This window comes from Schistocerca piceifrons, chromosome 1 (genome assembly GCF_021461385.2).
Source record: "Schistocerca piceifrons isolate TAMUIC-IGC-003096 chromosome 1, iqSchPice1.1, whole genome shotgun sequence".
NCBI lineage: Eukaryota > Metazoa > Arthropoda > Insecta > Orthoptera > Acrididae > Schistocerca > Schistocerca piceifrons.
In genome coordinates this window covers 211,325,729-211,349,288 of record NC_060138.1, presented here as the reverse complement: position 1 = coordinate 211,349,288, position 23,560 = coordinate 211,325,729, and the positions used below count along the sequence as shown (strand labels likewise).

Here is a 23,560-nt window from a genome sequence, read left to right as displayed (position 1 = left end):
GTTGCACGTTTATTCGTCCGAACTTATCTCCGCAGCTGCTAGTTCACCCCTGTCATCTATGGCCCCTGGGGCACCACAGCTGCTGCGGAGCCTGTTTCGGGTTAGCTCCATTTTGTTATACACGTTGAACGTTTCGGAAATGCTTCGTTCCTTGGCCCAAAAGCCGATTATCATGTCAGTTCGGACCTTTGATCAATAGCTGCCTTTCCGGTATTACGACGACGACTGCACATTTGTCATCGTCCAGCCGACTTGCTTTACATACCTCACCTCAGCTTGTGCTGCCACCTGTCAGCTGAGAGTGGTTATTGCACGTTGACGTCAAACATATGCAGTGGTCACAATAATTTGAGTTGACTGTGTATATACGAATGGATCTCAGCAGGATAATACAGTCGGTTGCTCAGTTGCTTTTTAAAATGGGGTCATTAGAGTTCACCTCTAACAAATTATGATGCCGAGATATATGAAGTATTGGAAAGCACTGCATCAGATAGGAAGCCACTGCAGTAGAAAGTTTCTCATCTGCTCGGACTCCCTCAATGTCCCGTAGTCTATACAGCAATTGTTTCCACTAGAAGCCAAATCTGATTCAGGCTGTCCAAAGTGCTTTAGAACAGATACAAAAGCAAGCAGAGCTGAGGTACTTTGATAGATACCGGGAAACGTCGACAGAAGCGGAAATAATGCAACCGATAGAGAAGCACGTACAGGAGGCATTGTGGTTCGCTGTGCCGTACTCCAAGACGCAGTAATCTCATTGTCGGACATAACGATTATCAGTTAGCTCGAAGATGAGTGGTTATATGTGGTAATCAACAAATTTCTGTCAATAAAATCACCCAGTCGCGGAGAACATACCAACCGCTTCGGTGGGAAGAAGTGATGTTAATCAGGTTTGGCATGGGACACAGTACATCGACAGACAGTTTTCTCATCCGGCGACACCATCTGCAAAATGTGAATCTTGTGGAATACAGTTTAGGTACAACATATTTTACTGCACGTGTTTCATGTGCAGATGTAATGGCAGTCCTGAGGCTGGCTGAAGAAGTGCCCACCATCCTAGGTGAGAGCGGAAAAAACGTAACAAGCATTATAAAATTTTGTGAAATGTCTGGCTTCTGTCCTAAAGTGTCGGGGAAAGTAAGTCAATGGGCTCCGTGCAGTTGGCTCTGCTCCTACTTTGTATTAAACAGTCAGCCTTCCATAAACGACAGGAACTTGTAATGTTTTTATTGTGATGATTCTTCTTGCATTAAGTAGCATGTCAAGATCTGTACAGTTTCCAGTTTTCTTCAATTACGAAGGCACCAGTGTGACTGCAGACTGCTTGTATCGACATAGCCTGGCATTCTGTAGAAAGCTGCTAGTATGTAGGCCCGGGAATTCGTCACATTAATTTTCTTGTTATAACAGACAATGATGGAGGACAGTATTGATTTATGCAGAAGTAACTGCAAGATTAATTCAGAGAATGCTCTTGGTTATCATTTTCTGAACCATTGTACAGGAACATGTGCATTATTCGGCAGGTTTCGTTTTCAGTGACCTTCCAGCAGAAATGAAAAGAAAGAGTAATAATCTCGAAGTATTCAAATGGAAGTTGAATGGTTTTCCTGTGGCACACTTCTGTTCTGCACGATGGTTCTTATCAACCACTAAAATAACCCGAAGCGACATAGATGACTCTGAGACAATTATTTTAAGACACGTGGGATCGCAGATGTCGCGAAATAACCCAAAAGGTGGATGACAGGTGTAGAACATCTGACGTCACCAGGCGACGTATCTCGCCGCAACGGGGCAGTGGTTGAGCCTGTTGGTCTGTCGCATCTGATGATGCCAACCCAAGCCTAGTATTCGCGTCGGTGTGACTCCGGGTCTACGGGGGCGATTTCAGCGTGTCGGGCCCAGGGATCGTATCTTGCGCCTTACAGTCAGTATTATTTTCACTGCGTTTGTCTATTATGCCTTTAAAGTGAGGTAAGATTTAATAATGTTTTTTTTTTACCTGGCTTGCCGTCTCATCTGGTTTATTGCAAAGTGCAGTATAACAAACACCTATCGAATTGCGCCAAAAGCAGATGAGTATGATCTCCCGAGTTGCGTCTTTACCAATAAGAGTCATACGTTTTCTTTACTAAGTAATGTCTATAAACAAAGAAGTAGTGAGAAATGGAAAGAAACCCAAAATAAGAACAGTCTTTGCTTGAATACAGGGAAGAAAATAATTTTGAAATTTTTGCGTTTACAAACGATCTTATTTATAAAAGATGTTCCCAATTGGCACCTTTTGCTTTAATGCAAGCACTGTATCGCTCTGTCTTCCCTTCATTCCGAAGTCCAATGGTTGCACGTGCGACGAAGTATGTTATATGGTGACGTCACATGTTCAATATTTCTCATCCACTTTTTGGGTATTTCCCGACATTTCCGGCCCCACGCTTCTTATAGTAAATTATCTGTCTCAACGTTATCTATGTCATTTGGGGTTTTTTAAATCTTAAAAAGAATCACTCTATATACACGAATTCTTCGTGGTTGTTGACAACTTTTCTCTGTAGTGTGTTATTCGCATACTGTCCTACAGCTTTTTCGTGTTTTATTAATTACTAGCTGTTGAAACCGACGTTGCCTGGGTATTCATTTACCCAATTTTCTGGCAGAAACCAAAACAAAAAAACTGAACTGCAATTGTCGTGTAGCATCTAATAAAATTCATTTCCATGTATTCATCAAAATGCCTTTAAAATTATGAAACAGTTTCTTTATGCTGGGCACAGCTGCTTTGCGTGTCTACAAAGTGAATTTATAGAAGTCTCTTTGGAAAAGCCTCTACGTAGCTCTATAGACGGCTACCGTTTTCGCGTACAGCAGTTTGCGCTTCACATTTGAAAGATGTTAAAGGAGCTGTCAGGTGTCAGGGCTCACCTTAAGTTTACTCTGTTACAGAAATTGTCTTAGTAGTAAAGAACAAATGTATTGAAATGCTGCAGTGTTTATGACGTCATATGTCTTGAACTTACTATCGTACCATGATACAATTTCGTAAGTGCATTTAACGGCATACTGTCTGCAGAGTTTATTGCGAATATTGTTAATAATAGCACAGATATTAAATCAAAATATCATGCATGACGAGGCAGGTCTTCACACAAATCTATGTTTAGGACATCACATCTCCCGAATTGTGATAAGTGGGTAGTTCTCATCCCCACAGTTATTGTTTCCTGACAGTGAGGGATATGTGTACCAAGTTTGGTTGAAATAAATCCAGTCATTTAGGAGGCAGATGTGGAAAACACACACATACGCGTATCCATTTTTATAATATGTATAGATTTCGTTTATAAATCTTCCAATAAGCAGTTTGTAAAATATGTACTGACTCGTTCTGTAAATAAGTAGCTGTGGTTCGTATAGACACATTAAACCGGTTGCATAATTAAATAAATAAAATTTCGTTCATATTTCGAATTGTGTGTGTTTATATACAGTAGAGACGCTGACGACCACACAGTAGAGCGCCCAAAATTCATCGTCACCACTGTCATCAATAGTCTTGACTCGTGAAACAACATATGCAATTATTCTATACCTTCTGAACATGAGCTGTATAATTTTGCGGCTCACAATGTCGTGAATACCTAATTTCAGGAAAAAAAGTCCTATCAAAGAATCGTGAGACCAATGTAATATTCTCGTATCATTATCTCTATCGTTCGTACTGATACACGACAGTAACAGTTCTGCTTCAGCAGACAATATAATGACTCAAATTCCATTTCCGCCCGTCGCACTGCCTGCTCATTTACGTCCCACGAGGCATTTCATTGCTTAATGGCTCAACTAATTGTACAACTTAGAGCCGCTTTCCTTCAGCTCAACTGCCGGGAACTAACAAGTCGCTGCAGCTTCAAAGCGCGAAGCGGGAAAAGCGCGAGCAAAGTAATCTTGGAATAATCTTGACCCTTGCTCTTAATATTTTCCATTAAAGCACTCCCGCCTCACTACCACCTTCCCTTCCCACCTTTACCCGACTTAATATTTAAATTAAGACTGCAGGTGGACGTAATCCTGCTCGCTGATGAGTAATCTTTTGAAAGCAGAGGGGAGAGGCTTCCGTGCCGAACGGAACGGCGGCAATGGGGGACGAACGCCCCCAGTCTCATATTCGATGCCACGAGTGCAGTTAAGTACTTTTTATAAAGATTCGCCATAATGGGCTTCCAAAGGAGCCATACATTTTATTTCGGAATAAAAAAAGGGATAGGGGAATGAGGAAGAAGAAAAAAGGTGGGGAAAGGGGGGGGGGGGGGGGGAGCGAGCAAAGGGCCGAGAGCAGTGTGCTGCGTAATTCACGCAACGTGAGGGGGTGGAGCAGAGGAGCTCTGAAAGGGGTGAATTGTTTCACTTCCCGTGCGCAGCAAATGAAGCAATTTGGGGGCGGCCCGGCCGCTCTTTGAGAGCGCCCGAGGAAGGGAGCATTATTAAGGCGGAAATCGTACGATTGAGATGTTGCTTTCAGGGCCTCGCTCTCCCCTCGCGCTGCGAATCAGTAGGGGTGGTAGCGGCGGCGGCGGCGGCGGCGGGCGAGGTTTGGTTCGATGTGGCGAGGCCCAGCGACGGTTTCGCTCCGAATCGCTGCTGCACAATGACCGAGCCTTTTTCCGTCTCATACAGGCACCTCGTAATGACCATGACGATGATAATGTGTTGGTTTCGGCGCTCTATAGCTACGTCCTTGGCGCCCCGAACTGAAATGAATACACTACTGGCCATTAAAATTGCTACACCACGAAGATGACGTGCTACAGACGCAAAATTTATCCGACAGGAAGAACATGCTGTGATATGCAAATGATTAGTTTTTCAGAGCATTCACACAAGGTTGGCGCCGGTGGCGACACCTACAACGTGCTGACAGGATGAAAGTTTCCAACCGATTTCCCATACACAAACAGCAGTTGGCCGGCTTTTCCTGGTGAAACGTTGTTGTGATGCCTCGTGTAAGGAGGAGAAATGCGTACCATCACGTTTCCGACTTTGATAAAGCTGAGATTGTAGCCTATCGCGATTGCGATTTATCGTATCGCGACATTGCTGCTCGCGTTGGTCGAGATGCAATGACCGTTAGCAGAATATGGAATCGGTGGGTTCAGGAGGGTAATACGGAACGCCGTGCTGGATCCCAACGGCCTCGTCGAGATGACAGGCATCTTATCTGCATGGCTGTAACGGATCGTGCAGCCACGCGTCGATCCCAGAATCAACAGATGGGGACGTTTGCAAGACAACCATCTGCACGAACAGTTCGATGACGTTCGCAGCAGCATGAACTATCAGTTCGGATATAATGGCTTGGTTACTCTTGACGCTGCATATCAGACAGTAGCGCCTGCGATGGTGTACTCAGCGACGACCCTGAGTGCACGAATGGCAAAACGTCATTTTTTCGGATGAATCCAGGTTCTGTTTATAGCATCATGATGGTCGCATCCGTCTTTGGCGACATCGCGGTGAACGCACATTGGAAGCGTGTATTCGCCATCGCCATACTAGAGTATCACTCTTCGTGATGGTATGGGGTGCCATTGGTTACACGTCTCGGTCACCTCTTGTTCGCATTGACGGTACTTTGAACAGTGGACGTTACATTTCAGATGTGTTACGACCCCGTGGCTCTACCCTTCATTCGATCCCTGAGAAAGCCTTTCTGTATACAGTAAAATGTTCTACTGCTGCCCTGGCCAGTACATTCTCCTGATCTCTCACCAATTGAAAACGTCTAGTCAATGGTGGCCGAGAACTGGCTCGTCACAATACGCCAGTCACTACTCTTGATGAACTGTGGTATTGTGTTGAAGCGGCATTGGCAGCTGTACCTGTACACGCCATCCAAGCTGTGTTAGACTCAATGCCCAGGCGTAACAAGGCCGTCGTTACGGCCAGAGGTGTTTGTTCTGGGTACTGATTTCTCAGGATCTATGCACCCAAATTGCGTGAAAATGTAATCCCATGTCAGTTCTAGTATATTTGTCCAATGAATACCCGTTTATCATCTGCATTTCTTCTTGGTGTAGCAATTTTAATGGCCAGTAGTGTAAAGTGGAAAGTCGTTCACAAGAACAAATTTATTCGACAACAAGTCCTTGCAAAATTTCTAAATTCTTGCGACACTCTAGCATGGTTACCTTTTTCTCTTTTGAATTATACTCTAATCACGTAAATGAACTTCTTTAGTATTCCATAATTGTTAAACAATAAATTTTTAAACAGACCATTTACGCACTTTGTAGCATTAAAATATTCACTCTGATGCAATGACAATGGTTTAAACTATTCTGAAATGCAAGGCTCCGCCGAAGAAAGGCAGTTTCCTGTCACCGAACCTCGGTCAACAAAATCAAGCGTCGCCAGTCCGCTGCCGCCCCAGCACATGGTCTAGTGGGTAGCAGTGCTGCCTCTGGATCACGGGGTCGCGAGTTAGATTCCCAGCCGGGTTGGGGATTTTCTCTGCCAGTGGACTGGGTGTTTGCGTTGTCCTCATCGTTTGATCCTCATCATCATCATTCGTGACAGTAGCTAGACTGGACTGAGTAAGAATTGGGACTCTGTATGGGCGCAGATGTCCGCGCAGCTGAGCGCCCCGCAAACCAAACATCACCACCATCATCATCATCATCATCATCATCATCAACTGCGGGCCCGGTATTGCTAACAACTGTGGCTCCCTAATCAGTGCGATCAGTCATCGGATCATTTCAAAGCCAAAGACCTCCAGTGCCCATACAACACATCATAAGTGTCCGCGGCTCGTGGTCTTGCGGTAGCGTTCTCGCTTCCCGCGCACGGGGCCACGGGTTCGATTCCCGGCGGGGTAAGGGATTTTTCTGCCTCGAGATGACTGGGTGTTGTGTGTCTTTCATTATCATTTCATCCTCATTCACTCGCAAGTCGCCGTAGTGGCGTTAAAGAACTTATTGGGTGGCGGCCGAACCGTCCCGCGAGGGGTCTCCCGTCCACCAATGCCATACGCTCATTATTATTACCTCATAAGTCAGACTTTCCTTTCAAAGTCTCAAAAGAAAAATAATCAACAATTTGAAAGCAAAAGGCTTACAACTGATAGCCGTCGCGAGTCACAAATTACAAAGTAATTACAACGACGGCATTAAAAAGGATTTCCTCATTCTCGGTTTCACTTACCATAGTAATCACAAGACAGTGTTCATGATCAGTTACTCTCACAGTATTAGTACCTTTAGATAAGTCTCTACGCACATGACATACAGTACTAAATCAAACCTTTCGGGTGCTAGCTGCAATTATTTTACAAATTTATGTATGATTATATCAAGCAGTAGTACAAGCTTTCGGTCTCGCAGCACCTTTTCCCAAACATACTTCCGTGCCAGACCTAAAATGTAGGCAATATTGTGAAATTAATAATGAGTATGGCGAGATGAAACCAGTATTAGGCGGCACAGAATAACATGACCTACTGTAAATTACTCGATACCACCACATCCATAAGACTCATACAGTGCACGTCTAATACTCCAATAACTCAGGCTACCCAGTAACGGACATTTATCAAAACAACAGACGTATTCGATGTAGGGGGGTTCAAGTTAATGTATCAAATTAATCATTTGCTGGCTACGAGTATAGTATGTTATTACTCCTCTAAGAAAACTCATAATCTTCAATCTTCACCATCTCAGTTCACAACTAAGGGCATCTCTGCGCGCAGATTAAGCCACCAGTCGAGGTAAGCACTGACATATTTCGGAAACCAAACCAGTGTTCTTCGACAATTACCTAAAGAGACGAGCACCACACGTATACAGGGACATCACTGAATTGCCGCTCACTACAGTACTACGCATTACCTGCGCACTCTCCATTTCACGACTCCTGGGGGAGATACCCACAGATGTACCACTAATTGGCACACAACCCTGCACGTCTTACACTCAGGTGTAAATGGTTCAAATGGCTCTAAGTGCTATGGGACTTAACATCTGAGGTCATCAGTACCCTAGACTTAGAACTACTTAAACCTAACAAACCTAAGGACATCACACACATCCATGCCCGAGGCAGGATTCGAACCTGCGACCGTAGCAGCAGCGCGGTTCCGGACTGAAGCGAAGAGAACCGCTCGGCCACTGAGGCCGGCTGACAAAAATCTTGTGATCCACCTGACATCGGCCAGCCGGAGTGGCCGAGCGGTTCTAGGCGCTTCAGTCTGGAACCGCGCTACCGCTACGGTCGCAGGTTTGAATCCTGCCTCGGGCATGGATGTGTGTGATGTCCTTAGGTTAGTTAGGTTTAAGTAGTTCTAAGTTCTAGGGGACTGATGACCTCAGAAGTTAAGTCCCATTGTGATTTTTTTGAACCACATGACATCGTGTTAGACATTCTTCTGTCCGGCGTAGTGCAGCATCTCGACGTCGCATGGGCTCAACAAGTCGTTGGGAGTCCCCTCCAGGAACACTGAGCCATGCTGCCTCTATAGCCGTCATGTTTGCGAAAGTGTTGCCAGTGCAGGATTTTACGCACTAAATGACCTCCAGATTATGTTCCATAAATGTTCGCTGGAATTTATATTGGGCGATATAGTTGACGAATTCATTCGCTCGAATGGTCCAGAATGATCCTCAAGCCAATCGGGACCAATTGTGACACGATCATCCACAGAAATTCCAGCGTTGTTTGGGAACACGCTGCTCATGAATAGCTCCTAATGGTGTCCTACTAGCCGAACATAACCGAGATCCAGACAACTCCATGTAAACACAGCTCATACTAGTACGACACCTCTATTAGCTTGCAGAGTGCCTTATTGACTACTTGAGTCCACGGTTCCGTCACTCGAACCCTGATATCAGCTCTTAGCAAACGAAATCGGGACTCATCTGACAAGGCCAAGGTCTTGCAGTCGTTTAGGGTCCAACCGATACGGTCATGAGCCCAGGAGAGGCGCTGCAGGCGATTTCGGACTGTCAGCAGAGGTACTTGTGTCATTCCTCTGCTGTCGTAGCCCATTAACGCCAAATTTCTCCGCCCTATCCTAACGGGTACGTTGGTTGTACGTCCATATTGAGTTCTGTGGTTACGTCACGCTGTTTTGCTCGTCTGTTAGAGCTGCCAAATCTACGCAAAAGCCGCTATACTCGGTCGTTAAGCGAAGATCGTCGACCACTGCGTTGCCTGAAATTTGGAATTCTCAGCACGCTCTAGACACTATGGATCTCACAATATTGAATCCACTAACGATTTCCGAAATCAAATGTCTCATGCATCTAGTTGTAAGTACCATCCCACTTCCAAAGTCTGTTAATTCCTGTCTTGTGGCCTTCATAACAACATCTTAAACCTTTTCACATGAATCACTGGAGAAAAAAATGCCAGAGCCACCAGTTGTACTGACCTTGTATACCTTCTGCATGATACACGACGGCCATCTGTGTAAGTGGATATCGCTATGTGGTGTGCGTACTGTAAGACCTTCAGTACACACACCATCAGATTACTTAACTTGTCGCTCTAACGAAGTAGGCGAGTGTCAGCAATGTGTCTCATGGACCTATCGTGGGGTGTTTATCTTCTGCCGTTAGGTCAGATGACAGAAATGCCACTTGTACACTTAGAGTAGCAGATTGATGGTGTCCAACTGTAAACAGAACTTGATTAATTTTCACACACATTTATTAAAATAATAAGAAGCATAAAAATTACTTAACTTGGTTCTGGATGCTATTTACAATTGACAATCTGAAGTTCCTTTGTTATTGGTACATTAGTCTTATTCTCACATATATCTCTGATACTTGACAAAAGTGTCTAAACATTTATCTTCATGGCTATGTACAGTAATATGGTAATCTTATTAGGCGCAGACTGAAACTTGATTATAGACTGTTACAGACAAATGTAGAACTCGTACAGACTGGTAAAGACTAATGCAGACTGGTACAGACTGGTGCAGACAAATGCAGACTGACTAATCGGAGGTCTGTACACTCGTTATAATCCGCGAGGAGAAAAGGTTCTACGTTAGCAGCAATCTCATTGACTGCGTTACATATTAATACACAGATCGGCAGAAGCAGAATTTGGTCAGTCTCTATGGCAGCGCCATCTCGTAGTGCGGAGACGGACAAGCGCTGCGCCTGCGCTGTTGTGGTTAGCGGGGCGCGCTCTAGTGGGAAAGTTGTGTACGCGCTGACTACGCGGAACTACACTCCTGGAAATTGAAATAAGAACACCGTGAATTCATTGTCCCAGGAAGGGGAAACTTTATTGACACATTTCTGGGGTCAGATACATCACATGATCACACTGACAGAACCACAGGCACGTAGACACAGGCAACAGAGCATGCACAATGTCGGCACTAGTACAGTGTATATCCACCTTTCGCAGCAATGCAGGCTGCTATTCTCCCATGGAGACGATCGTAGAGATGCTGGATGTAGTCCTGTGGAACGGCTTGCCATGGCATTTCCACCTGGCGCCTCAGTTGGACCAGCGTTCGTGCTGGACGTGCAGACCGCGTGAGACGACGCTTCATCCAGTCCCAAACATGCTCAATGGGGGACAGATCCGGAGATCTTGCTGGCCAGGGTAGTTGACTTACACCTTCTAGAGCATGTTGGGTGGCACGGGATACATGCGGACGTGCATTGTCCTGTTGGAACAGCTCGTTCCCTTGCCGGTCTAGGAATGGTAGAACGATGGGTTCGATGACGGTTTGGATGTACCATGCACTATTTAGTGTCCCCTCGACGATCACCAGTGGTGTACGGCCAGTGTAGGAGATCGCTCCCCACACCATGATGCCGGGTGTTGGCCCTGTGTGCCTCGGTCGTATGCAGTCCTGATTGTGGCGCTCACCTGCACGGCGCCAAACACGCATACGACCATAATTGGCACCAAGGCAGAAGCGACTGTCATCGCTGAAGACGACACGTCTCCATTCTACCCTCCATTCACGCCTGTCGCGACACCACTGGAGGCGGGCTGCACGATGTTGGGGCGTGAGCGGAAGACGGCCTAACGGTGTGCGGGACCGTAGCCCAGCTTCATGGAGACGGTTGCGAATGGTCCTCGCCGATACCCCAGGAGCAACAGTGTCCCTAATTTGCTGGGAAGTGGCGGTGCGGTGCATCCGTGCGTCGCTGCGGTCCGGTCCCAGTTCGACGGGCACGTGCACCTTCCGCCGACCACTGGCGACAACATCGATGTACTGTGGAGACCTCACGCCCCACGTGTTGAGCAATTCGGCGGTACGTCCACCCGGCCTCCCGCATGCCCACTATACGCCCTCGCTCAAAGTCCGTCAACTGCACATACGGTTCACGTCCACGCTGTCGCGGCATGCTACCAGTGTTAAAGACTGCGATGGAGCTCCGTATGCCACGGCAAACTGGCTGACACTGACGGCGGCGGTGCACAAATGCTGCGCAGCTAGCGCCATTCGACGGCCAACACCGCGGTTCCTGGTGTGTCCGCTGTGCCGTGCGTGTGATCATTGCTTGTACAGCCCTCTCGCAGTGTCCGGAGCAAGTATGGTGGGTCTGACACACCGGTGTCAATGTGTTCTTTTTTCCATTTCCAGGAGTGTATGTACACAACACACTATCCCATGACTCCTGTCACCTTAGTGTGCACTCGAAATACTATCACTACAGTGCCTTCTCGATATCCGAATCTGTGCAAGCAAGTTATAGCGCACTTCTGAGGCAGCAACGCAGCTGCCGGCTGACGCGGTGAATGCGGACAGCTGCGAGAGCCATTGTGGGCCGGCGTGTTGTCGTCGCTGGTGCTGAGGCGCCGGCCATGGGCGGCGCGTGGGCGGCGAGTGCCGGGCCGGGTCGGGCCGCTATCGGCCGTGATTAATGCCCGCGGCTCGCCTATAAATTACTGCGGCCGGGCGGGCACGGCGCTCAGCGGGGGCGGCGCCGTCCACCCCCTACCACGCACCTCGCCACTGCCGCCGGCCTAAATTTAAATAAAACGCCACCACTGCTGCTCGCTGACTGTGGCGAGGGGCGAAAGGGAGCGGGGCGCAGAACGTGCAAAATTTGGAGGGCGGCTGCCAGATTTGCATAATTCATGCACTCCTTTTTGTTGAAAGGTCCCTTTTTATTCATTTATTTTTCCCAATTTTTGTAGCAGCGTCCGGAGCGCCACGGCTCGGCCGGTCTGGCGTAGTGTGGTGCTGCCGAGCTCAGCCACGCTGCTTTAGCGTATTTGCAGCGGCGTCTTTGAAGCATAATGGCCAAATATTTAGAGACCGCCTTGGAGGAAAGAGAGCGCCGAGGATTTCCGTACGACGCGTGTAGGCACACGGGATGTAAGGAACTGGATGGCATTCCGCTACCAGCGAACATCACTGGCCGTGAGAGAGGCCCTCGGTGTTCGTGGACAAAGGTTAACTTCCGCGGCATGCAGGTACTTCCTTCCTCAGATCGTTGGTTGGTTGGTTGTTTTGGGGAAGGAGACCAGACAGCGAGGTCAACGGTCTCGTCGGATTAGGGAAGGACGTGGAAGGAAGTCGGCCGTGCCCTTTGAAAGGAACCATCCCGGCATTTGCCTGGAGCGCTTTAGGGAAATCACGGAAAACCTAAATCAGGATGGTCGGACGCAGGATTGAACCGTCGTCCTCCCGAATGCGAGTCCAGTGTCTAACCACTGCGCCACCTCGCTCGGTTCCTCAGATCGCAGATACATATACAGTTAGGTGACAAAACTCACGGGATAGTGATGCACGCTTATAGCGATAGCGATAGCATCGCGTACACAAGGTATGCACTGAAGAGCTAAAGAAACTAGTACACCTGGCTAATATAGTGCAGGGCCCCCGCGAGCACGCATAAGTACCGCAACACGACGTGGCAAGGACTCCAAGTAGTGCTGGAGGGAACTATCACCATGAAACCTTCAGGGCTGTCCATAAATTCGTATGAATAAGAGGGGGTTGAGATCTCTTCTGAACAGCACGTTGCAACGCATCCCAGATATGCTCAATAATGTTTATGTCTGGGGAGTTTGGTGGCCAGTGGAAGTGTTTAAACTCAGAGGAGTGTACCTGTAGCCACTCTGCAGCAACTGTGGATGTATGAGGTGTCGCATTGTCCTGCTGGAATTGCCCATGTCCGTAGGAATGCACAATTGACATGAATGGGTGCAGGTGATCACACACGATGCTTACGTACGTGTCACCTATCAAGAGTCGTATCTAGACGTATCAGGGGTCCAACAGCACTCCAACTGCACACGCACAGTACTAATACAGAGCCAAGGCCAGCTTGAACAGTCTCCTGCCGACATACAGCGTCCATGGATTCATTAGGTTGTCTCCATACACGTCCATCGGCTCGATACAATTTGAAACGAGACTCGTCTGACCAGGCAACATGTTTCAAATCATCAACAATCCAGCGTCTGTGTTGACGGGCCCAGGCGAGGCGTAAAGCTTTGTGTTGTGCAATCATCAAGGGTAGACGAGTGGGCCTTCGGCTCCGAAAGCCCATACGATGATGTTACGTTGAATGGTTCGCACGCTGACACTTGTTGATGGCCCAGCATTGAAATCAGCAGCAGTTTGCGGAAGGGTTGCACCTTCGTCACTCTGAACGATTATCTTCAATCATCGTTGGTCCAGTTCTTGCAGGATCTTTTTCCGGCCGCAGCGGTGTCGGAGACCTAATGTTATACCGGATTCCAGATATTCACGGTACACTCCTTAAATGGTCGTACAAGAAAATCCCCACTTCAACGCTGTGTGCCGGACCAAGACTCGAACTAGGGACCTTTGCCTTTCGCGGGCAAGTGCTCTACCAACTGAGCTACCCAAGCATGACTCACGACCCGTCCTCACAGCTTCAATTCTGCCAGTACCTCGTCTCCTACCGTCCAAACTTCAAAGAAGCTCTTCTACGAAGCTTGCAGAACTAGCACTCCTAGAATATCTGCCTTTGTAGCAGTAGCAACCGATCTAACAACTGTGCGAGACACTGGTTTTCGTATATGGGCATTGCCGACAGCAGCGCCATGTTCTGCTGTTTACGTATCTCTGTAATTGAATGCGTATGCCTCTACCAGTGTCTTTGGCGGTTCAGTGTAAGAAGACAGTGCGTTGGCGGAGCTATCATTTGTTTTCAGATGGTTCATGTGCAAACGTTTCCGACTTGATTATGGCCTCACGACGAGGATTAACAGACTTTGAATGCGGATCGGTAGTTGGAGCTAGGGTCTTTCCATTTCGGAAATTACTGCGGAGGTCAATATTCCGAGGCGGACAGTGTCAAGGATGTGGCGAGAATACCAAATTTCAGTCATTACTACGGAGGACACAGCGGCCTTCACTTAACAACAGGGTACAGGGGCGTTTGCATAGAGCTTTTAGCGCTAACAGAGAAGCAAAAGTGAATGAAATAACCGCGAAATCAATGTGGAACGTGCCACGAACGTATCCGTTAGGGACAGTGCGGCGAAATTTGGCGTCAATGGGCTATGGCAGCAGACGACCGACGAAACTGACATTGCTGACAGCATGACATCGCCCGCTTCTCCTGGGCTCGCGACCATATCGGCAGACTTCGGACGATTTGAAAACCACGGCCTGGTCAGATGAATCCCGATTTCCATTGCAAAGATCAGATGATAGGTTTCGAGTATGGCACAGACAGCACTAAGCCATGGACCCAAGTTGTCAACATCGCACTGTGAAAGCTAGTTGTAGCTCCATAATGGCGTGGGCTGTGTTTACGTGGAATAAACTGTGTCCTCTGGCCCCACTGAACCGGTCATTGGCTGGAAATAGTTCAGTTCGGCTACTTGGAGACCATTTGCAACCATTCATGAACCTCATGTTCCCAAACGAATATGACCATTCGCGATGTCACCGGGTCACAGTTGTTCGCAATTTGTTTGGAGAGCATTATGGGCAACTTGCTCGATTTGGTCATCCAGATCGCCCGACATGAATTTCATCGAACGTTTATCGGACACAATCGAGAAGTCAGTTCATGTGCAAAACACTGAACTGGCAACACTTTTGCAATTACGGACAGCTGTAGAGGGAGCATGCCTCAGTATTTCCGTAAGGGGCTTCCAACGACTTGGTGAGTTCATGCCACGTCGAGTTTCTGCATTACGCCGGGCCCAAAGGAGGACCGACGCGATATTTAGAAGTATACTACGACATTTGTCAGTTCGGTGTATACATGGCGAACACTCCTATCTCTGCTGTGTCGAGGGCTCAGACCACCATCTAAATCACGTGACGCAGCATAAAATGACCAGTTTCTGTCATTTACGCACAATGCGAAGTGCAGCCTTCACTTTAAGCTTTACTTAATGATAGCTGTAATGAAGCACTGAATTTCAATTATGAACGACTGGTCGATTGTTGTTACACAAATATTAATGTAGTTAATTCCTCTGAACTTCCCAATACTGTTGAATTATTTTCTTCAGTGATTTCGGATTTTTGTTATACTTATAGCCATTTAGTTTACCATTTCCACAGAAAAGACGACGAAATATCAGTTTTACAAGAAACAAACGACATTGATTTGCATCCGGAATGACCATTATTTTTACAGCATATTAGCGTTCATCTTTTTTGACCTTTGCGAAACAATATCAAGATAAGAAGCATAATATGAGGGCGTGGTGGGTCAAGAACTGGGTAACGAAGGGAGCACACCAGTTGTTTCTGTTTTTTGTATATTAATACAATTTCTGTCGTTCTGTTAAAAACTTTTACTTTGAATGTTCACAGCTGCTTAACTTACTGTTAAACTCACTCGTATATATTATCTGTCTGTAATTCAGGACCTGTAAAAGACAAGATTATTTTGTTCCGCTATTTCCGTGGAAAATGTCACCAACTTTATCATTTAATTTACTTATTTCTAAGAACAACTGTAAATTGTTATATAGTTCTTTAGTTACTGTGTTATACGTATTTCATCTTAGATAATCCCTTAATGCCTGAATTAATTTCTTGATAGAAGAAAAAATTATGTCACTTTAGAAGTACCCAAAGCCCTCAGGACGTGACAGCACATTTCAGAAGCTTTGGTAGCTTCGTGTATAATCTGCATCTACCGGCACTGACGCTCAAAAACTTATACTTGTTATAGTCGTACTGGTGCGATTCGAATTCGACGACCAGACTTAAGGAGTTAAATAATGTTACATCGCATTTTCATTGAAATAATGTCTCTATTCCTAAATATACTATTAACAATTTTCATCTTTCGAATCGCAAATACTCTGTCGATGAACTAATTAAAAATTCACAAAATTCCACTGCACCAAACATTTATTTTTGTCTCGTATGATAGCGTAATAACCGTAAACCGATTTTTGAAATAAGTAATAGATATTGTAGAACATTACACCAGCTGTGTTACGAAACAGTTATTATCGTTGAAATGTAACGCAACTCCTGGGTCAGAAGACATTCCTAACGGATTTTATAGCTAATATGTTACTGAGGCGATCCTCTTTTAACCATAATTTACTGAAGGTTACTCGAACAAATGACGGAGCCCAGTGGTTAGAAGGAAGCACAGATCACACGAATCTACAAGAAAGGTAGCACAAGTGATCCACAAAACTACAGTCCATTCTTGATATAAATTTGTAATCTCGGAATATATTGTGAGCTCAAATGTAGTGAGCTTCTCTGTACAAGCCAGAAAGGATTTAGAAAACGTCGACCATGTGAAACCCAACTCGAGCTTTTCTCACATGACATCCTCAAAATACATGGATCAAGGCAGTCAGGTAAATGTAATGAGTTACGAAAGCAATTTGACACAATACCACCACATGCTTCTTATCTAAAGTAAAATCTTATAGGGTATCGAGCAGCCGCGCGAGGTAGCCGCGCGGTCTAGGGCGTCTTTTCACGGTCCAAGGCGTCTTGTCACGGTCGGCGCGGCTCCACCCGTCGGAGGTTCGAGTCCTCCCTCAGGCGTGTGTGTGTGTGTGTGTGTGTGTGTGTGTGTGTGTGTGTGTGTGTGTGTGTGTGTGTGTGTGTGTGTGTCGTCCTTATCGTAAGTTAGTTTAAGTTAGATTAAATAGTGTGTAAGCTTAGGGACCGATGACCTCAGCAGTTTGGTCCCATAAGACCTTACACAAATTTCCAGATTTTTGGTATCGAGCAGGGCTTGTGAGAGGACTGAGAATTTCTTGGTGATAGAAGTGTCACGGCGATGCTGAAAGAAATGAACTGGTAGACACTTAAAGAGAGATACAAACTATCACCTGAAAATCTACTTACAAAATTTCTAAAAAGCAAGTATATAAGTAATGAATCTAGGAATATACTGCAATCCTCTACGTATTGCTTCCCTATAGGTCACGTAAACATGATTAGACTATTTATTACTTTATTATAAATTAAGCCATGGAGCAGAAATATTTATCGATCATGTTATTAACTTCGAGCAAAGATGACCATCTTCAGACCTGAGTAAACGCTGCAGTTTGCACGAAAATGCTATGAGACGAAGCGGCAATTTGGATGCAGTTCAATAACTTTCCTTATATCTTGACCACGCTTTTATTATATCCAAAAACACCGTAAGGGTTCTGACATTCCGTCTTCTTGAAAGGCTATAAAATACAACACAAAACTGGTATCATAAAATACGAAAATATGTTACATTTCACATTGGTAAAAGACGTAGTACACGGGCTAGAAAATGGCTCTCTAGTTTACCACTGTTACGTACGAGAAAGTCATACAAAATTGTTCTTTAGATACGTTGTATCACGTGAACATTCTCAGTCTCGAGACAAGTGTAAACTGCTTCCAACGGAAAGTTTCTGAAACCAAATGAGCTAAACCGCTAGGCGGCGCTGGATACATAGTACATTCTCATTTTGGTTCGTTTACAACCACAATTTTCATCGTTATATCGTATAAAACAGTTTCATCTGTAAACATGGAAATAACTTTACAGTGTTTTACTAGTAGCTGTTGCTTTACGAAACATCGTGTAACAGATCCTACCACTGGTCGAAATTACTGAACTGGAAAAACGCGCCGATTTTCTCGGACCAATTGCCTATTAAAAAACTTTTTATTTTGAAACTTCCAGCATATACATTACTAGCGTCAGTAAAAGTTCATAAATACAATTTTATAAGAATTTACAAAGTCGAGAAATACTAGCTGAGGCATGTGGCATTCACTTATGAGGAATAGGTGGCGCCCTTGCGATGTTGTTTTCGCCTGTGGGAGCAAATGTATGTCTATTCGGAAAATTCAAACAATTTGAGAGGCACAATCTAGGAACTCCACACACCAATTTCACCAGTATTATACGGCAAACATCCCAGATCGTCTTAACCCTCAGCATCAATTTAAAGCACTATCCATAAAACAATCATGTGAAAACCAGGGTAGTGATGAGGCTAATGGTGCACTGGCGATTGTGCTACTTTAGATGACTTACTCCCGTTTTACTTAGTTTACATGTCGGAATTTCTTTTTTTTCCCCTTTTCTTCGCCATGAATCATATTCATAGGTTGTGACTTACGTAAGACAACTGAAAAGCTACAAAACTAAAAATTATAGAAATTACCAGAGGGTGGGAAATGGATTGGTTAGAACTGGCGCACTTGAAATAACGTACATGAGATCTTCTATGGTTGTATGACCGTAAATCAGTTTTCGGTGAATAACAAGCATCGTAAAACGCCATGACGCAATTATAGAAGGGGTGGGGGAGGTGATAAACAGTTGGTTGGTTGGTTGGTTTGGGGAAGGAGACCAGACAGCGTGGTCACCGGTCTCATCGGATTAGGGAAGGATGGGGAAGGAAGTCGGCCGTGCCCTTTCAGAGGAACCATCCCGGCATTTGCCTGGAGCGATTTAGGGAAATCACGGAAAACCTAAATCAGGATGGCCGGACGCGGGATTGAACCGTCGTCCTCCCGAATGCGAGTCCAGTGTCTAACCACTGCGCCACCCCGCTCGGTGGTGATAAACGGGGACACAAGATTAATCGTGACATACTAAAAATTCTGTGAAACTATCTGTAATGCTGTGACTGCAAGTGTTTATAAAATGACAATTTTACATAAAATGCCGCGAAATCGCCGTTAAACAGCTATAGCAGCACGGTTGTCAAGAGAGTTCAATTTTTGCCATGAAGAGTCAAGCGCTGAGCATCCGCTTATGAATAATCTATTGGCGTATGACCAGTCCCCACTAATGACACTAAATTTTTACTCATCTTATGCAGAAAATAAACATAGGGAGGAGGCCACACAAAGGTGCACAGTCCTGGGGATAAAAGAAATGAAAGTGATGGTATGTCTAAATGAGTGAGGTGCCTTTGAAAATAATAAAAGTGTGGTCAAGACGTTAGAAAAGTTATCAAACTGAATAAATGCAGTACACTACACAATCCGTGTTTTCGGAATATGCGTTATTATCAGGCTTCGTAGGCACATTAGGAAATGAATGAAATGAAATGTCGTGTAACGAGGGCCTCCGGCGGGTAGACCTGATTGCCTGGTGCAAGTCTTTTGAGGTGATGCCACTTCGGTGACTTGCGCGACGATGAGGATGAAATAAGGATGATGAGGGCGACACAAACACCCAGTCCCTGAGCGGAGAAAACCTCCAACCCAGCCGGAAATCGAAACCAGGCCCTCCCGCATGACAAGCCGGTGCGCTGTCCACTCAGCTATGGTGGCAGATATTAGGAAGCTCAACAGCGTCATATGTCTAGTGGTCTCTGAGACGGATGTAGAAATGCTGCGCACTCTCCTGAGCTTCATCAGCATCTGACAGGGTTTGAAAGGGCCACGTTTTGGGTCTCCATTTGGCTGGTTGGTCGACTCGTACAGTGCGCAGATTTATGTGGCATTCAGATGTGACAATGGACTGAGGCTGGAGTACACGGGAACATCCAACTAACACAAAAGAGAATCGGTGCGTTGCACCAATCACATTACCCCCATACATTTCTGCACCTATTATCAGGTAACACATAATAGGCTGAACGAGGTGGCGCAGTGGTTAGCACACCGGACTCGCATTCGGGAGGACGACGGTTCAAACCCGCGTACGGCAGCCTGATTTAGGTTTTCCGTGATTTCCCTAAATCGCTTCAGGCAAATGCCAGGATGGTTCCTTCGAAACGGCACGGCTGACTTCCTTCCTCATCCTTCCTTAATCCGATGGGACCGTTGACCACCTCGCAGTTCGGTCCCTTCCCCCAAATCAACCAACAAACACACACGTAATGGACTCCCAGCAAGAGTCTATGTCATCCCGTAGCACTGATCGGAGACAAGCAGCAGCTGGACTTTGGAACTGCTGTACTTGCGTAGGCTGCGGTTAACGCCGCAGCACAAACGTTTGAGCTTGGAATGTTACCATGACCGGGAATCGTGGAATGATGATGGGCATCACAGTGTTTTAGCGGATTAATCACGGCTCTGAAGTACCTCGGGCGCTCATCATGGGTGATTTTGGCGACACTTGGGGAAACATCACATTTGTCCAATGTTTTGGAGAGGCGCTGAGGTCTTGCATCGTGGTGAGGGGAGCCATCGGTTTTGACTTAAGGATACGGCTGGTAGTGACTGAGAGATCCCTGATGGCACAGTGGTACATCACAGACATCCTGAGTCCTCCCGTGTTACGTCTCATTGGCGGTACTGCAATGCCAGTTTTTCAACTGGAGGATCCTTGTCCACAAATGGCACGTGTCTTTGTGAGCTGTGTGTTTGCCTCTGTGTTACTCCCTTTGCTAGCCCGATCCCCAGATCTGTTTCACACAGAACATGTGTCGGACAAGTTCGGGCGTCTACTCCGACCTAGCACCAGTATCCAGACTATTAGACCAGCTACATCACTTGTGAGCTGCTTTGCCTCAGGAAGGAATACAACGGCTTTATGATCCCTTTATGAACCGAGTCAGTGGATGCGTCAAGGCCAGAAGGGGGTGCCACATCATACTGATCAGTCGGTTTATTTTTTCAAGTTACTTTTAAATTCGACTCGATATTGTAATCATAGTCATGCCATCACATACCTTCTCAACTCAGGAAGTTCCGTTTCAACCCCTCTGCCGCCCACCCCTTCCCGGTAGCTTCACTTCTTTTGTAAGGAAATGTATAAAATATTGCTCGAGTTAAAAGGAGCGTGCAAGAAAGTTCAAGAAGTCGAAACGCCAGAGGCCGTGCAACGGGGAATTATAAGACCGCAGTGTCAACTTGGTAAATGGATGAAAATTGTATCAATAGGAAACGACTGGAAGCTTTTGAAATGTTATACTACCAAGAATGCTAAGGCTCGGATAGTTGGGTGGAGTAATTAATGAAGGGGTACTCTATGTACGAATTAAATAACACGGGGGGGGGGGGGGGGGGGGGGAATCACTACACTTCTCAATTGTTGCCTTATTTTCATATCATACGCCTTACTACTGCAAACTCGTTTCTTTACAAGTAATATGTATCTTTTCTCTACTGTATTATAACCCTTCTAGTTCTAGAATTCCTGTCCCCACTTTCTTAGTGTTTATCCCGTCGTATGAGACACGCTGTTCTCAAATTTTGCAGAGTCATTTCTGTATTTTGATTTTGCCCTTCTGCTATCACCGTCGCTAGTCAACCTGCGAAAGGGAAGTTGTGTGCACCGTCATTATGCGTAATATATAATCTTTTACGGTGCGCTCTATCTCATTATAAATGTTTGTGTATCGTATTTTTGGAGGCGAAAATTACCCACCAGCTCACCTTTACCTAAACGAGCGTGAAAACCTGTCTACGAACCGCACTCAGCGTCATGGGGTACCAGGGTGGTCGTCGCCAATCCACCGCGTCAGTTCGATTCGGATCTGTCTCACCACTCTCTCTTGCGAGCTAGCGCGCTAGGCATTAACTTGAACGACCGAGTCGTTCAGGATTTCAGTTACAGTTGATATTGCCATGAATACCTGCAGTTACATAATTTTCCCCTGTGGGAAATTCATCCGAGCAAGACAGTGAACCGTAGCAATATGTCCCAAAAAGCCGCGCGCGGAAATGTGGTTTTTCGAAGGGTCATATCACGGATTTTATTGATCACTGAGGTAAGGGGGTCAAGTGTTTTGGATACCCGTTTGCCTAACGACCATCTGTTTACCAATCGGGGAGGGGGGGGGAGGGAGGGCATACCGTAGTTACCCTGCAATACAGGGTCAAAATTTAAACATTAGTCACTTCCTCCAGGGCAAATTGAGGAAATTGGTCGGCTCTTTCCGATTACATGCGTCTATGATTGACCTTTGACCTTAGCCGGCTCATAAAAGCACCTTCTGTACAAGGGTGATTTCTGAGAAGACGTCAAAAAAAAAAAAAATTGGTACGAAAAGCGTCTGCTGTGGATAGGACCACTTCTGTAGTATCTGTTCATGGTAGATCATCGAAATTTTTACTGTATGTTGTGAAGATGATATTCTCGGGGAAAATCGAAACATGTTTCGATTCGCTATCCGTTACCGAGATCCAGAGCTTCAACTTTACTGTAATTACGCACGTGTAATAAAATATACACGAGACATCCCGTCTTAGGTGTAAATGTAGTTTTCACTGACGTAGTGAGCGCACGACAAGGGTTCTAGGATCGTCGCAAAGTTTCTGAGGACACTGAACTGTGGTTTTAGTCAGCATTTTTCGACCAATAAAAGTTCGTCGCACGCAGTCTCTTTATTATAGGCATCTCATACCTATGCAGATATGCCCAAAATGGTACTACAGTGACAAAAAATGGGCTAAAAATGATCTTAACAAGCCTGAATGAACTTAAAATGATTGCCAAAAATTATGTAAAATTCGGATCGAATAAAAATTTAGTGAAATAACGTTTTTAATATTTTAAGATACAAATCATAAATCCGGTGTTTTCCATGAATTGTGATTGATGAGCAAACTACACAAAAAAATTAATGAAACGATTTTGTGTTAACGTTATATTACGCATATCTAGTTATTTAAATGTATCAAAGTGCATAAATGTGTCGAAGTACACTCATGATCATAAAAAACTGCATACCTTGAACGACTAGAGAGAGGATGTTCACATTCACAGGACATACATCAGCATGTTTTGAATTAATGGTGAGTATTAGAACCCTATGGGTAACGGCCTTGCCGCGGTGGATACACCGGTTCCCGTCAGATCACCGAAGTTAAGCGCTGTCGGGCGTGGCCGACACTTGGATGGGTGACCATCCGGGCCGCCATGCGCTGTTGCCATTTTTCGGAGTGCACTCTGCCTCGTGATGCCAATGGAGGAGCTACTCGACCGAATAGTAGCGGTTCCGGTCAAAGAAAACCATCGTACCGACCGGGAGAGCGGTATGCTGACCACACGCCCCTCCTCTCCGCATCCTCATCTGAGGATGACACGGCGGTCGGATGGTCCCGGTGGGCCACTTGTGGCCTGAAGACGGAGTGCTTTATTAGAACCCTGTCGGCCTGCGGGTACGAGGTCAACATCGATATAGCGACGCAACA

The 23,560-nt window shown here is 45.8% G+C and overlaps 1 pseudogene; it reads left to right on the top strand.

The window, feature by feature from the left end:
- The first annotated feature begins 23,181 nt into the window (after positions 1–23,181).
- LOC124727095 lies at positions 23,182–23,299 on the top strand (annotated as a pseudogene).
- The last annotated feature ends 261 nt before the right edge of the window (positions 23,300–23,560 follow it).